The 16,542-nt window shown below is 50.6% G+C and overlaps 1 protein-coding gene and 1 long non-coding RNA gene across 2 annotated transcripts in view; one reads left to right on the forward strand and one right to left on the reverse strand.

The window, feature by feature from the left end:
* Positions 1-277, reverse strand: part of LMX1A (LIM homeobox transcription factor 1 alpha) — a 153,296-nt gene extending 153,019 nt beyond the window's left edge. Inside the window, exon 1 of the mRNA XM_040635990.1 lies at positions 229-277. The gene's annotated coding sequence lies outside the window, so the exon portion shown is untranslated. The remainder of the gene's footprint in view (positions 1-228) is intronic.
* LOC103658231 lies at positions 106-5,407 on the forward strand. The gene is made up of 5 exons (XR_005836311.1): positions 106-231; positions 1,427-1,468; positions 3,991-4,128; positions 4,445-4,520; positions 4,619-5,407. It is a non-coding gene; the product is annotated as an uncharacterized LOC103658231 (long non-coding RNA).
* Positions 5,408-16,542: the final 11,135 nt, after the last annotated feature.

A 16,542-nucleotide genomic window follows, 5' to 3' on the forward strand; every position in this document is an offset into this window, starting at 1 on the left:
AGCCGGAGCGCGCCCGCCTGCTCGCGGACCCCGGGCGCTGAGAGCTGCTGGGGGCGCGCGGGGCGGTCCTCCCGCCGGTCTGCTGGTGCCGGGAACGTCTGCAGGAGCGAAGAAGTCGCCTCGGGGAGGAGCCGCGGCTGGCCCTGCTCGCTCTTGGATGCATTTCAAATCAACTTTCCGAAACACGCCCGCCCGAGCCGGAGCCCAGGAACGCGCAGCCCTCCTTACCTGGTGGGCGAGCTCGCTCCCCGCGGCAGGGGCGGGAGGAAGCGGCCGGGCGCCGCGGGGAGCTGCGGCCGGGAGCGGCGTAGGCCCTCGAGGCTGCAGCCGGCGCGGCCGGGAGGGAGCCCGAGCTAGCGTCGGCCCCTGGCTCCGCTCCTCGGCGCGCCCGGGCCGGGCCGGGACGTGGCCGCGGGCGGGCGGCCGGCCTTCTCGGGACGTCCTGGCCGGCCCCGTCGCTCCTCGGGGGCGGGAAGGGCCGGGGCTTCTCCGAGGCCGGGAGCAAGGGCGGAGGCGCGGGGTCGTGGGTGCAAGTCGGGCCCTGCTGCGTCGGGGCGGATCCGGCCGCTGCTGACAGGGGCCGCGGCGCGGCGCGCGGCGGAGGGAAGGGGTGGGGTGCGCGGGGAGGCGGGCTGGGAGCGCGCCCCTGGAGCGGCCGCCGAGCTCCCTTTCCCGGCCCGGCTGCGCGGCCCAGCTCGCAGCTGCGGCCTCGCAGGCACGCAAAGTTTCCTCCCCTCCACGTGCAAGGGCTCCGTCAGGGCGCGCCGGCGGGACCGCCGCCCGTGCCCCCCGCGCCCCAGGCACCGCGGCGCTCTCACGCTGCGTCCCCGGCCGCTCTCCGCCACTGCAGGCGACAGCAGCACCGCAGCCCTTCCCGCGCCGTCGGAAGCGCCAGGAAACTGTTGGCGGGAGTGTGGTTGCTTGCGGGCCCCCAAGGCGCAGAGCTCCCCAATCCCCTTCTCGGTCAGCCGGGGCTCCCGCAAAGTTCCCAACTTCCCCGGGGCTCGAAACCCCTTCACCGTTTCAGATGGAAACCCGTTCACGGATGGGGTGTGCAGAGGCCATAGGAGCCACGGCCAAAGCTTGAATCGGGCTCCTGGCAGAGACTAGGTAGGATCTGACCCCCAGACCCTGAGCCCTCAATGACACTGAGTCAGCTAAGGAAGGGGGCATACTTAGGGGAGCAAAGTACTGGGGGGAAATGTCAACTCCCTACACCTCCCAACCTTAGCTTCCAGTGGTAGACCTTTTAGCCCCTCCAGGAGCAGGAACAGGGTCTTAATCATCTGTGTGCTCCGGGAGGTTAGCACGGTGCCTGGCCCCAAGTGGATACTCAATAAATAAATCATAACGCGGGCTAACATTTATCGAACATTTTATTATGTGCCAGGCTTGGTTACACAGTTAACTCATTTCATCTTTACAGCAACCCTATGAAGTGAAGACAATGATTATCCCAATATTACAGGTGAGGAAAATGGGAGCAGAGTGAATACCATGGGAAGGGTCAGTTCAGCCGGATTCTCTGGGGACCCCTCAATTCCTAACCTGAAGGGAACTGAATTAGAATTGCCAGGCACTTTGGCAGAGTGAACCTGACCCGGCCAGATGCCACATCGCCAGCGCTTTTTATTCCCTTCTCCAAGGACAGGACCACTTCCTTATTTTTTAAAGAAAAAGTGCTGGCAGCTCTTTCTCCCATGCACTCGGGGGGCCTTGACCCCGCTTGCCATTATAAGTGCTTTCTGCCAGCAGCCACAAGCCAAACACAGAATATGACTTCAGGGCAACAAGGGAAAAGGGCAAAGAGTTTAATACTTTACATTTGAATGCTGCTTTATACTTTCCAAGATACTTTCACATACGTGATTTTGCTTGATCTTTACAACAAACCTGTGAGGAAGGCAGAACAAATAGTTTTATCCATTGTTTCAGATGAAACTTTGGGGCTTAGCAGGGCTGGGAAATTTCCCTGATGCTGCCCAGATGGCTAGTGGCATGTCCCCTGACACCTGTCCTTTGTCCTTTCTGCCACCCCAGGTAGAGTGTGGGGGGGAAATATGAATTACCAAAGTATTCATAGGATAACCTATAAAATAGAAGTTGGGCAAGAAAAAAAAAAGTAGTCGGGCAAATACAAGCATAAGGAGTATTTTTAAATGCCCAATAGTTTTGGTTTCACTAAAGGTCTTGAATTTATGAAATATGTTTGACCGGTGGTAAGAATATTCCTTTTAGAGAATACCCTGAAAGTGAGTAGGTTCTCATCTGATCTGGGACCCAAGCCCCTTAAATGGTCTTTGCATCTGGAAGGCAGCCTGATTAGTATAGGTCACTCGCAAGTATCGGCTAGGACTGTCTTTCCCCCAGCAGACTCCTGGGCACCTTCACGAAGGGGACTGTGTCTCAGAATCACATTGTGAACCCTGGGGTCCTTAGTGCAGAGCCAGGCACATACATGTGATTAACAAATGCCAACTACTTATCTGACGGGTGAGTGTGGTGCTCCCTAGGGTGGGGGGGCACTCTAGTAAAGGTGAAAGCCCATGGGGTCAGGAATCCAAGGACCTCACTTGCACGGCCAGCTCTCCACTGGGGCAGGCCAAGTTCACCTTTCTGAGCAACTATACTTCCCGCCTGCGATGATGGGGCTGTACTCACTCACTCAGTGGTCTGAAAGTCCTTCCTGGTCTGAGTCTATGAAACAATGGGGTGGAGTTGGCTATAGAACCAACAGCTCCTTATAATGCGCTTTGCAGAATTGGTCCAGGTGTAGACACTGATGTGGCTAAGTGATGTGTCCAAACCGTTGAAGATACACCTTGTGTGTTCAGGCTTTTCTCTTTTATGCTTTATCTTCCCCCTCTCAATGAACTGGGGATCATGAACCCCACTCCTCCCCCAGTATCATTTCACTGCGGCCTGAAGCAGCTCGGTGACATCGTGGGTAGGTAGACAGACATCTTTCCATCTGTGAAAGGTTCCCCTGATCATGTCACATGGTTTTGCATTTTAGACTCAAACGCTGTGATTTCACCTTTTTAATGACAGAAGAGGCCACAAAGCCCACTGTCCAGAAGCTCTTTATGAAGAAGCCACCATAGTCTCCCTTTTATCAGAAATACTGTTTTCTGAGAGTTTGTGGAAGTGAGGTAAACAGGCTTTAGAAGAGACACCCCAAATGACTGACTTTTAGAGATGGAAGTGACCTTAAAACTCATCTGGTCCAAGTGTTAAGTTTATATTGGGTCAAAATTCGTTTTCCTAGCACGGCCACATCTGGTCCATTGATTGCTCAGGGTTGGCCATTGGAAATGTCAAATCCTACTTCCAAGATCTGTCAGATGTGGGCAGAGCTGCCCTCTCTGTTCTGTTCACTTTGTTTCTGAACCTGCTCCAGTTTTTCTCTATCCCTCCTAAATTATGGCACCCAGACCTGCTGCAGCTTTCCAGTGATCGTGCGTTCGGGACCTCGTCTCCTCTCTCTGGCCATAAAACACTCATTAACATGGCCTGATTTGGGGTTAGCATTTTCAGTGGCTGCCGCTGACTCATCCTGTGTATGTTATGAACAAAGCCTCCTCTGTCCTTTTCCATATGGGCTGCTGGTAGGCCACATCTCCCCCGAATTGCAATTGTACAATTGGTGTTTGGCCCCAAGTGTGGAAACTTAACTTTTATCCCTGTTAAGAGATAGGCAGCTGTTCCAAACATCAGGAATCCTGCAACTTCAAGCAGATTCCAAGAGATCCAGGCACTATGTCTTTTGCCTAGTACTTTGCTTTGAGGAGGAAATGGAGGGCCCTTGCCAGGCTGGTCTGGAAGCTGCCATCGTTGGAGGAAGACAGGCCAGGGTAATGAAGAAGGAGCAACAATGAATAAGGGGTGTCAAGAGGGTGGGCAGGGACCTGTAACCTGCTGGTACCGCTTCATCCGGGAGGGGGCCCTGGTCCTCTTTGAGGTCTCGGCCGTCACCTGTCCTCTGTTAAGGAGCCATCTGTGGAAGATTCAGGGAGGCAAGCAGACCCGCCGAGGAGCCACCCTTTCTACGGCAGAGAACCCAGAAGCGCCACCACCAGACTCATGAACGCTTGTGGCTGAGATGTGGGGCGAGGAGTTGAGGACGGGGTAGGCAGAGGCCCTCGCGTGGTGGGAGGGAGACAGCGAGGGAGGGAGGACATCCTGCTACAGAGTGGAGATGACAGGAACATGTTTTTTTACTTTCCTTTTCTTGCTCTCATTTCTGTGTTTTATTAAGGGAAACACAAAGGGAAAATTGTGTTATTTGTTAAAAAATGTCAAAGTGCGTTTCCAGCGAGAGGAAAAAAAGCAGACACGTTACTGCCTAGACAGAGAAGGCCGCACTCTGGTGGGGCGGCCAGAGACCAGGGTGGTGGGGGACACTGGGGCTGCAAACTCTTCTGACCTCGGAACTCTTCCCCAGGAATCCCCTGGTCCTGTGCTCACGTTCAGATCTCTCAAAGGAGCTAGAGCACCAGGCGCTTCGGAACTTTCTGAAGGTGAAAGGGGGCATCCCAAACCAGCCAGCCGGAATTGGGGGGGGGGTCAGCTAACAAAGGCACCATTTACAGCACTGCATTCTTTGGATCTTGTCTAGAATCATCCGCACGGCCCACCCCACCCGCCGTTGGACGGTGCGCTCCTTCGGACAAGGCTCCGTGGCAGACTCCTCTGTCTCTCCTGCGCCCAGCACAGTGCTTTCCCTCACCAGAGCCCCAGCGAGCATTTGTTAACTCAACAGACAGGGTCCTTAAGTTTTAGGCCATTTCATGGCATAACTGGATGTACTAGAAAGAGCATGCCTGGCTTTGGAAACATGGAGGCCTGAGTTCAACCCCCAGCTGTGACACGGATGAACTGTTCAAACTTAAATCAGTCAATTCCTCCAGGCCCCAGCATCCTGATCTGTACAACGAAAAGAATCACATAGTCTTCAAGAGTTAAGAGAAGAAATGGCTATGAAACCCCTAATAATCCGTCTGGTTCACTTAATGCTCAAATATCCTTTACGTTCCCATCTAGCCTGCTGAGGATCGAGCAGAAAGAGCTTCTGAAGAAAAATCATCTGGGCTTTGCTGTGTTCTCAGGGGCACACAGGAGCAACACCAGTGTTCAGACAGAGTCCCTGTGTTTAGCCATGGCACTTATCGCTGGGTAGTTGAGGCATCTTTGTGCCCTGGAGAGGCTGTGCCCTCTGACTGGGAGGGTGGCATTGGAGGGCAGTTAGAGGTCACACAGACCTCGGACTGATTATTGACTCTGCCCCTTATGATGGCTTGGGCAAGTTTCTTAATCTCTCCAAGACTCAGTTTCCCCTTTTAGTAAATTGAGGGAATAATTTGGGGTGAATTTGTGTGTTAAATGAAATAATACAAAATACCTTGCCCAGGAATAGGCATGTAGCAAGCGTTCAGTGAATTTTACTGCTGTCCCCATTACCACCACCATCATTCTCATCATCATGAGACAATAAGCACCTCTGGGACCATATTTTTCTTATGTGGCCCTAGCACCTAGCATGTGGGCACAGGTGTCCAGAGAACGTGCCTGAAATTAAACGGAGCAAAGACAGTCTTTGGCACCAAGTGGAGTTCGGGTGGAATCTGGCTCTTGATGCCACCCCCAACCTGAGAAGGATGTCTTTTGGAAAAATCCCACATGCTCCATAACAAGTCCCCAGATTGCAGGCTTCCTGCCCAAGCTTCTCACTTGTGGGCTCTAACAAGCCCCATCGTTGACATCTACATGGGATACTTCACACTCAATACCGAGAACCTGGAAATAATGGGGGGCGGGGGCACAAGGAGCGAACTCCCCAGGCACCCAAACAGAGGGAGATCTGTGAAGACATGAGGTCTGTTAAAATCCTGGGCCTGGTTCGCTGGGTCACGTGCCCGCCACACCTCAGTCATGCACGGTGAATGTGTGGGTGGATTAGGCAGAAGTCTTTGAACACAGGGGCTGGTGGAACAGCGGGAGGCCCGGACTAAAGCCTTCTGCAGCAGGGGGGGTCCCCAGTGTGGGGGTGCAGCACCTCCACACACACCCATGGGCAGGCACTGCCCAACGCAGACGCAGCTTTGCGTGAAGCAGGGGCAGAACCCACCTCCACCAACCCAGTAGCAACACCCTAGCTCCTTACAGGGATTTTCAGGAAGGAGGGGACCCCACCTGCCTCTCCACCCACCCACTGCATTAAACCAGAGTGGCCTCTAAGAGGAGACCCCTAACCCCTGAAACGCCACACTCTCATTTCTTCTGATGGATATGCCATGTTTATTCAAATGCTAATTTATTTACATCCTATACCCTGCCTAGTTTCTAGAAAGGATTCGAGGTGCCACACAACTATTATCAATACTGCGATAGATTTTTTTAAATTAAAATTATATACTGGGAACAGGAGAGCAAATCATCCCCCAAAATAACAACTTGGGGCTAATATTTTCATCGTGACAGAATACGAAAGGTCACTCTGAGTTTTCAAGATGGAACAGAGAAAAATAAAGCCCTACGAGATTGCTGTGATCATATCAAACTTTGCACCGGTTATATTTACATGTCTAGCTGGCTTTAGGAGGGACCCCATGATAAAAGAGCAAAAATACATAATTCATGACAACAGAGATCAAATCTGGGACCTCGTTAGCAGTGCTGGAACATTTTTACTTTTATATATGGACAGTACTTCTCCTCGTCTGAAAATAACCTTAGTTAACATGAAACTAAAGGTACATTTGAGCACTGGGTATTGTACGTAAGGGATAAATCACTAAATTCTACTCCTGAAACTAATATTACACTATCCGTTAACTAACTGGAATTTAAATAAAAACTTGAAACAAACAAACAAACAAAAAACCACCCCCAAAAACCCTAAAAATGGATTCAACAAAGATCAGGAACAGAGAGAACAGAAATGAAGATACGCTAACTATATAAGAATTAATAGTTGCCTCTTCAGGGCGGAAACTATGTACATGTCTTGCTCATCAGTCTGATGTCACAAAGCTCTGAGTCCATCCTTGGCACCTGCTATGTGTGAATGTTTGAATAAGCGAATGAATACTGTGATTGCCAGTCACATCTGCCTTTGAGCTTCCTAGTAGCTGGAGCAAAAAGAGACACAGCCACCCCCCAGATATTTTCACACTAGCGCTGGAGCTACAGTTGTGGATTTGAGTAAGCAAGAAAAGAAAGTGTCTACTTCATCCCCAGAGCGCTAGATCCCTGTGCCCACGTGCGTACGCAGGGAGCCTTTCCACCCCGACCCACAGCACAGCGCCCTGCACAAAATCAATCTATGCTGTGTGAATACATCAACGAGATGAGTTTTTTTTTAAAGATTCTTTGATGCATCTAAAATATAATCATCCCCACCTTTCGTATCCCGTACCTAATTTATCTACCACTCTTTTTGAACCTTGAAGAACGGAGAAAAGACTTGTCAGGAGGTTTTTGAAAGTGAAGGCATTCCAGGCAGCTTGCAGGGCTTGAGTGAAAGCACAAAGGGCAAAAAGCCAAGGTGAGCCAGAGGATCTCCGTGAACACAGGGAAGTGGGCCAGCCGGGAGGCCTGAACACTAGACCTCAGAGTTTATCACTCTGTAGACAACAGATAGCCTTTGAACGCTTTGGACTGGAGGAGTAAAATCATCAGGAGTATAGTCTAAGATGACAACATCTGGTAGCAGTGTGGCTGATAATTCAAAAGAAGAAAGGGGAAGTAGAACAGATTGACTTTATCACTCTAGTATAAGTAAGACATGCAAGGCCTGGGCCAGGGCAGGGACTGCAGAAATGGAACCGAGGGGGATGCATGTACAAGACATCTCAGAAATCGAGTCAACAAAGCTCAGTGTCTGCTTAGTCGGGAGGTGAGACCAGCGGAAGGAGGAAAGGAATCAAGGAAGCTTTGGGAAATGGTTGTCCAGACACAGAAGTGGGAAATGCAGAGGGAAGAGCAGCAGCATGGGATGCAAGACGTTTGGTGACTTTTCAAAATGTTTTCACATTCATTATCTCATTGATTTCATATGCAAGCAGAGAGATCCGCCCCGAACATCAGCCTGACAAGTACTCTGCCCCCGTCTGGAGCTGCCAAGTCCCAGTGACTAAACCTTTGCCTCGGACCCTTCCAACGACAGCAGGGCACCCACCTGAGGTGTCCTGCCCATTCCGGGCATCACGGAGTCCTCGCAAGGACTGAGCCATTCCGTCCTGGTTCTGCGCCAGCAGCAGCTAAAAGCCAGGTAGTGAAACACTCCAGCCTGCCACGCTTGCCAGGAACATGGATGGGCGTGCCCCAGAGTTCAGCCAGAGTCTCCCCGAACATCTGGGCAGGGTGGGGAGGGAGGAGCACAGCCATCAGTTTCTTGAGCGACTCATCTTTCTTCCCACTGGGTAGCGGGCTTTGCCTCCACCACTGACTCACCCCTGGGCACGGGCAGCCGCTTCTCCCCAGGCTGCCTCTTCTCCCCTGAGCAACAGGGCAGAGGACTGCTCCCCTCCTGGAGGCAGAGCCTGGGTGGGAGGCCTCCCCAGGTCCCTGGCTAAGCCTCGGCAGGATGGGTTTACCTATTTCATAAAGAGAACAAATACTGACCCAAAAAGTCAGCCCTGCAAGGGACCCGGGGCTCAGCTAGTCCAACTCCCCACTTCACAGACCGGGGACCTCCAGTCTGTAGCCACCACTGCCCCACGCCCTCATGGCTATGGGTCCTCTGAGGGATGCCCCCCAGCCCCAGGAAAGTACAAATTTCCCTTCACACACTGTCCCCCACTGACTTTCCAGGCCTCATCCCCCCACTTCTCTTCTCTGCCCTGGCTCATGCAACACCAGACACCACCCCCGACCCTGGCAGGGCCACAGACGGTGCCCAGACTCTTGCGAGAGCACCCCCATGCTTGGGAGGGGCCCCGTCCCTCCTCCTCCGGCTGAATACCTGCCTCCCCTGCTCCTCGACAGGTACTTAGCACTTCCTCTGGGTCCCTTCGCGGGCTCTTTAGCATGTATCACATGATATTACCAGCTTTTCTCAGATGCCTGCCTCCTCCGCAGCAAACACACACATGTGTGTCTTCTGGAGCCTCGTGGCCTCAAAGGTCCTGCTGACAGGTGGGGCGGGAGGAAGGCAAGAGGCAGATGCGAGTGCAGCTCACAGAGGATAAAAACAGATGCAGGGAAGCGTCTCCCCCACGTTCACCAGCTACTCAGTTCTTGGGCACCTTTTCCAAGCTTCCTTACGCACACCGCAGACAGCACACACACAGCTCCACACCCCGCGGAGTGACCCAAAAGGGAACACTGCTCTCAACTTTCTTCCTCCAAAGCCCTTTCAAATCCTTCAGAGTTCCTCGTATGTATCCTGTCCCCATTCGAATCTCCAACTGAAATACCCAGGAGACAAATGAAGCCACACGTTGAATGTAAGTTGTAATACAGCGCAGCTTGCTTTGGAAAAGGATGGTGTTTCCGGGAAACCATGTAAAAAAATCACATTGTCATCAAACCCAGCATATTCCCAGTGCATGGAGGGGGTGTGCTGTTTAAAGATATCTGGGGTGATTCTTCTTATCAGTGATGAAACGGTATACTGCGCAATTCTTCAAACTATGTATTAGGTTCAGATGGACAGAGCAATTTCTTTGAACCAGCACTACGCATTTAAGGGAGAACAAGGTTCTCTGTCTCCTTAGAAAAATGGTAGAATTTAGAGCTAGAGTTTCTCCCACAGAAGCCCCCTCAAACCCGCAAAGGAGGGCACAGAAAGCTCAGGCTGGCCCCATGGCCTGTGGGATCCCAGGAGCTCAATCCCGTGGGTACACTGCTAACTTTCTAGAAATTGCAAGGTAGTACAGAAGCCACTTTGATGATTTTGGCTCACAGGGGCACCACCTAAGGACCTGAGCTGTTGAAGACTGTAAATCAAGGGTCCACCCACGCTAGCCATGGGTCCAATCCAACCCACTGCCTGTCTTTATAAGGTTTGCAAGCTCAGAATGATTTTCATATTTTTAAATAATTTCATAAAATCAAAAGAAGAATAATATTTCATGACAGGTGAAAATTATATGAAATTTAAATTTCCGTGTTGCTAATAAAGCCGTATCGGAACACAATCTACCCTTTTGTTTGGCCACCGTCCAAGGCTGCTGTCCCCTACCGTAGCGGACCGATCACTGAGACAGACACAGTGTGGTCGCAAGCCTCAAGTATTTACCCTCTGGGCTATTTACAGAGAAAGTCTGCCCCCTGCCCCACTTTAAAGAATACTCCAAGGCCCAAAGCGGATACCTAGATGAGAAAGGCTTCTCTTTTAGCTTTGGGTCTCTGTTGCTGGCCAAATAGGCCATTGGGTTCTTCAAGGAGGGGATCTGGATCTCAGTGATGAGACTTCATCCCTTTTGAAGAAAGGCATCATCGCCATGAACCAGTGATTCTTCATTGACGTAAGGGGATCACATTGACCTTTCCCAGCCAACTCCCACCTCACTCCTGGAATTCAAGGTGGGCAGGTGAAGTCCTACCAAGGGCAGGTCACACTGCCCTCATGCAGAACCACAGGTGTCCACAAGAGGGCGGCAGCTCTCCTGTTTGCAGTGCGTCTGCTGGCCTTCCCAGCTTCGGGGAGCAGTCCCAGAGACCCCCGTGCCTTGCAAGCCTCCACAGAACTTTCTCTGGATTGACAGCCAAGAATGGGGGCATCTTACTGTGCAGGAACCACATAAGCCTCCTGTCCCAGGCAGCCAGGCTGACATCTTAGGGGTTGATCATCAAACCTACTAGTCTTGAAGTATCAGCAATAAAAAAAGGAAAGGAAAAAAAAAAAAAACTGGCTGAGTGTCTCTCCCTTGCCCTTGCCCAAGCCTGACCCCCTCTGTGATTCCAGTCAAGCACATTGTGCCAGATTTTAGACTATGGTCTCTCAGCTCTAAAATCGTCCTTGCGATCGATGCTGGGGCTAGGATTCGGTACATTTCTGTTTTTCCATTTTCCCAGATGACTCCATGTTAGGCTCTGCTGGGTGAAGACGGCAGAAGAAGGGATTTACTCCTCCTGGAAGTTTGCCTCTTTGGGCTTCCTTACTCCTATCTGTGGCTCTGAGGGATGAGCCAGCAATATTTCCTCACCCCGGTGGTAGCAATGCCCTCCCCTGCTAGCAGCCGAAGGCCATCACATCCCCCCCCCACCACACAGCTAGCAGCTGGGTGTCCATGTCAGAGACACACCAGCTGGCCATGCCCCATCCTCGGAGGTCTGGGTCCCAGGCCCACCAGCCCAATCCTCCAAGGTCCTAATTTTTGTAATTCCATCTTCTTCCCTTTGTCCCCCGAGTCCTGCAAGTGGTAGGGTCTCTGTGATCACTACGATTATGATAACCTAGTGTTCTCTCCTGCCTTTTCAGTGACCTAATTGACAATGTTATGCCTAGTTAACTATTATTTATATTAAATTCTCACTGTTTAAGTAACTGGAGTGGCTTCTGTTCCCCAACTGGACTCTGATACACAGCTTTGCTCAAGTCTAAAACTAACAAGAGATTCTTGGATCACAGACGCTCCTAGAGCCTGCCTGGAAAATGAAGTCTATAAACGCCTTGTGTGCACTTAGACGGAAAAGACGCTGTATAGAAGCTGAGAAGCAGGCAGGAACCATGGGCTCAGGTCTCATCGTCCTGGGGTCCCCTGCTCAGCCTCGGACCCAAGCGCCCTGTCCTTCTCCAGCCAGGCAGCTCGGCACCTGTATCTGCTGGGGGACAGGGGAAGGCTCTCACCCAACCCCTCAACCCCCTCATCCAGACGAAGGAACCCCAGAAAAATAAAAGTACCCACTGCCCCACAATGACCTGGTGAGAGAGGGTTGGACTCTCGCAGCTCTTTGCAATTGTTTCTGGTCTGGCAGAGAACAATTCTCAGACACAAATTCTTTCCAGGCAGCACCACACCTGGGGAAAGAGAAAGAAGCCACGTTGGGCACAAGAGAAGGGGGGCACAGAATGCTGGGGTCGGAGTAAAAACGCCTGCTGGTTACCACTCAAAAAAGACCGAATGGCAAAGAAAGAAGACACCTTCATGTCAGGAGCTGGCTGTGTGGTTGATGGGATCCCAGCAAAGATTATTTTCCAGTGGAAAAAGAAATTAAAATTAAAAATTAAAAATGTCTGGCAGGAAGATCTGGATTGGAGCCGGGGAAGAGCGGGAAAGGAAGCCGGCGGGCACCGAGGAGGGAGAAAGGGAGGTCGATGGTCCACGGGTCTCTGCTTAACACAGAGCTGGACTCTGGGCGGACCAATGCCACCTCTCCGGGAGCCCCTGAAATGCCCAAGAGTGCTGGCTACGGCGTTTAGGAAACAGAACCTCCTCCCCAGCATCACTGGAGAGCACAGCCTCCGCCACATCACTTCTCTAGGGCTGCTTCCAAGAAAGTCTTTGCCCTCCTTTCCCAGAATGCCACGGACCCAGATCCGGCAGGACCTGGACTTTGCCGTGAACTCGGGCGCCCCCTGGTGGCAAGCGCCCGGAAGATGCGAGGGTCACGGTCCCGCCTCCATGCCCACTTGTGTGCACAGCAGTGTGGACATTGAAGTTTCTTTACCTAAATCTTTCTGTTCTCTTTCGGCATTCCTATGGGGTTAAACAAGACGGGGTTAGCAACCCCGTCTCCCTCTTCGCTCTGTTTTTAATAACTAGCTCTTTCTCCATTTGCCTGCCGCCCTGCTTGACCCACCACAGTCCCCTTTTAGTTTGAAGGCTGCCTGCTTAACCCAGTCAAGCATTGGCTCCTGAAACTACCAGGCACAGCTCTTGGTAGAAGTGGCTGTATTTATTGCACGGGAGGGTGGAGATGGGGAAGGGGAGTCTCTTCCAACTCTCAGACTACCTGGGTGTAGAGGCCTGGAGGAAGAGAACCAGCCCTAGGTACTAGGGCCCAGGAACAACACTGAGCTGATCCTTGCAGGCCACCCTCCACCTAACTGCCGGTTACCAGAGCCCAGGACGAGAGAAGCTAACTGGTCAACCACTCTCACCTCTTCTGGGAACTGGGGACCATGGCTCTGAAGAGGCATGCATCCAGGCAAACACAATCCATCCCTAGCAGACGTAGGTATGGACTCCTGTTTCAAGAATTCACTTCCTTTCCTAATGGACAATAAGAATTTAACTTCCTTGCTTTAGTCTCCTTCCCAAGAAACTTTGGGGGGATGCAACAGTTTTTGAGAACCTCTCTGACCTTCCCCTGCCCTCTTCACTCTACCTGTCAACACGTAGGGTGAAGGTATGTGAGGACGTCGGATCGAGGTGGGGTGGGCATGGTCAGGGCTGAAAGGGCCAGCGTGACTGTGGGTGCTTATCTCTCCCAGCTCTTGTTCCAGTGTCTGCTAACAAAGAGATCTCTTGGAAACCCGGATGTACATTCTCCTGAAGTCACCCTACTTCCAGGATGGCAAATATGAGGCCTCCATGCCATCCCACCCGACCCCACATGTATACACTCACTCCCATGGACAACACAAATGACCACAGCGGCCGTGAGCTGAGATGCCATTCCAATTCCTGCTCCACAGCGAGCTCCAAACAGCCACTTCAGATCCACTGGATTTGACAAATGAGATAAAACCTTCTCATCCTGGCATATCTTAAAACATAAATACAAATATGTGATTTATTGTCATCTGGAACATTCCTTATTCCAAATCTGAGTTTCAAACCTGCTTAACTACAGCCTTGCACATATCTCAAATTCCTCTCCACCTCTTTAAAATTGAAGTATCTTAGTTCCTTCAGTAGGAGCTCTCACCTCAGGGCCTTTGCACTTCCTTCCCTTCTGCCTGCCCTGCCCATTTCCTGGTTACCTACGTGCCTCATGCCTTCACTTCTTTAGGTTTGTGTTCAATTACCGCTTTATCAGAGAAGATGTCCCCGGACCTCTCTAGATAAACTAGCAGCCTCTGCTCCCATCTTCACTCTGCACACGCTCACCTGGTCTGCGTGGCATTTATCACCATCAGATTTATCGCTCGGTTATTTATGGCTTGATTTTTTGTTTCCACTACCAGAAGGTAAGGTCCATAGATTAGGGGCTGTTTTGCTTGCTGCTGTTTCCACGACGCCTAGAGTGAGCCATCAATAAATGCATACTTCATGAATAAACAAACGAGTCCATTAATAAACAAATAAAGAATTTTGTGACAGAAATCTTCCAAAAGGGAACCACCTGCTCTCTGCACGGAGAGGCTGGAAACAAAGACAAGTAGACAACCTCCAAGCAGGTCTTCCCCACACAAAATTCGTAGTAGTAATTTGACTGTAAATATAAACCTTCCTATTCCCCTTTACTGATACAAACCCCAAGTTGGACAGTATATGCCAACGTACAGAGAATACGCCCTCAGCACATGTAAAATGCCTCACTAACTCAGACTAATTAGAAAGAAGGCAAAAGCAAATTACTGGAAAGTTCAGGCTATTAAAATTGTTAATGAAATACACTTTTATTATTTTCTTTTTTTTTTTTTAAGATTTTATTTATTTATTCGACAGAGAGAGAGACAGCCAGCGAGAGAGGGAACACAAGCAGGGGGAGTGGGAGAGGAAGAAGCAGGCTCATAGTGGAGGAGCCTGATGTGGGGCTCGATCCCATAACGCCGGGATCACGCCCTGAGCCGAAGGCAGACGCTTAACCGCTGTGCCACCCAGGCGCCCCACTTTTATTATTTTCAAATCCAGGGGCACTTTCCTTATTCAGCATTTGGATACTTTATCTCAATTCAATTTAATTCAACTCAACTGCCCCCCAAAAAGCCACAAACCCAGATGTAATCAAAGAGTCCTTCAGGCATCCGCAGCAATGAAAATGTCCAAGAACAGCCCAAAGCAGGAAATTTGCTGAGATTCAGTTATTTTGCCAACCAAAAGAAAGTGGGACTCCCATTGACTATCAATGCCTATAAAAGTGAAACTCTGCCAGCATCCAAGTCAGGAAGAACACGAGGGAACAGATACAATAGTAATAATATCAAACAACAGCAATGGCTAATATTTACTGGGCACTTATTACATGACCGGCCCTACTCCAATTGCTTCACATGTATTACTTATGTAATCCATCTAACAACCAGATCAAGGAGGGACTGTCATTTCCTCATTTCACAAACAAGGACACCGAGGCACAGACAATACAATCATGAAGGAAAAAAGCAGAGAATTTTAGGCAGTTAGGACGGTGGAGAACAGAGGAGGCTGAGAGGGAGTCCTCGCTGACTCCGGGCACCACTGTCCTGTGGGACAGGTCCCTGAGTCTGTAGGTCATCGTGTCAGCCCATTCGCATGAAACCTCCAGAGTGATAGCCCAGGAGGGAGGGTATTCCATTTGCTTGAATTTTCATCAACCGATTATCCAGAAAACCATTTGTCTAGAATTCCTCATCTAGATGTGTTGACAACTCAAATTACTGCAGGTGCTATTTTAAATTTTTGAACGGGGTGGGCCGGGCTTATGGTGGCTCAGTTGGTTGAGCAACCCACTCTTGGTTTCAGTTCAGGTCATGATCCTGAGGTCGTGAGATCGAGCCCCGCATCGGGCTCCACACTCAGTGCTGAGTCTGCCTCAGATTCTCTCTCTCTCTCAAATAAATAAATAAAATCTTTAAAAAAAACTTTTTTTGGACTCAGTGTAACCAACACATTTATTTATGTGAATGCCTTTGAAAGGCCCGGAACCTTCCTTGTTCTCAAGTAGTTCAAGCAATCCCTACAACAATTTTGTTCTCACCATCCACCCTGCATGTCCTTTTCTTTTTTCAGCAGGGATGGGTTTCACATCAGAACACTTCTAACAATTGATCACGGGTTCCAAATCAGGAGTTCCTCTGCGTGTGTGTGCGTGCACGCACATGTGTGTGTGTGTGTGTGTGTGTGTGTGTGTGTGTGTGTGTGTTTCTCCTTCAAAACGGGACGTCCACAGTCCTCCCCCTCCCGGAGCTGACACTGACATCCGGTCTGCAAGCAGGAACCACACGCACAAGGCAGTCTCCCCACTGCTCCAGAGCGCGTGGGGGCGGGGGCGGGGTGGTAACTCGAAGTTTACGACCTTCTCCACTCACACATAAAATCTGTCAGCGCTCAGCCTGGAATCATAAGCGGGACGGGTGAAACTTTCTAGGTTGCCATGGTTCTTTCCAAGTTGTGCGTTTGGAGCCAATGGGATACAGAGGCTACAGTTCCTGGGGAATGTCTTCAACAACCCCTAAAAGAAGCCCTTTTGTCCTGTGTGTTCTAGCAAATCTACCACTGGAGGAGTGGAAATTGAGACTTTATGTAGTTTTTATATGCTGTAATATTTTTTCAAATAAATCTCACCTATAAATCCAAAAAAAAAAAAAAAGAAGAAAATAAGCCCTTATGTCTGGTCCATGGTATGCGGAACATTCTTGCCCAGGACTGATTTTTTTTCCCTCCAGGTTTCATTGAGTAACTTCTGAGGCGGTTCCCAGTAATTATTTCCATTCACAAGCTGGTC

The sequence above is a fragment of the Ursus maritimus genome, unplaced genomic scaffold, assembly GCF_017311325.1.
Source record: "Ursus maritimus isolate PB19 unplaced genomic scaffold, ASM1731132v1 scaffold_2, whole genome shotgun sequence".
Taxonomy (NCBI): Eukaryota; Metazoa; Chordata; class Mammalia; order Carnivora; family Ursidae; genus Ursus; species Ursus maritimus.